Below are 539 nucleotides of genomic sequence, written 5' to 3'. Positions count from 1 at the left end.
AATCAAACAAATGTTGGTAAGAAATATGGAAAAATCAGAATCCCTGTGGGCTGTTGTTAGGAATGGAAAATGGTGATGTCATTTAGAAAAATAGCCTGGCAGTTCCTTAATCAGATAAACACAGAGGTACCACATGACCCAGAATTTTATGAATAGGCATAAAAACATATGTACATGCAAAAACTTGTAAATGAATGTTTATATCAGCATTATCCATAATAGCCAAAAGGTGGTAGTCCAAGTATCTACTGACTGATGAGTGGAAACACAGGCAGTATATCCAAACAATGAAATAGTATCTGGCCATAAAAAGGATGAAACACTGATATATGCTATAACATGAACCTTTTAAACATTAAGTTAAGCAAAAGAAGCCAATCACAAATGATTACATGCTATATGATTCCATTTACACAAAATGTCCAGAATAGTCAGATCTGCAGAGACACAAGTAGATTAATGTCTACTTAGAGCTGGAGGAGTCAGGGATATAGAAGAGTGACAACTAAAGGATACAGATTTCTTTTTGAGGTGATGAG

Source organism: Carlito syrichta, unplaced genomic scaffold, assembly GCF_000164805.1.
Source record: "Carlito syrichta isolate Samal-C Ts95f unplaced genomic scaffold, Tarsius_syrichta-2.0.1 Scaffold315033, whole genome shotgun sequence".
Classification (NCBI taxonomy): Eukaryota; Metazoa; Chordata; class Mammalia; order Primates; family Tarsiidae; genus Carlito; species Carlito syrichta.
The sequence above is the reverse complement of the archived record's forward strand: the minus strand, read 5'-3'. Positions refer to the sequence as shown.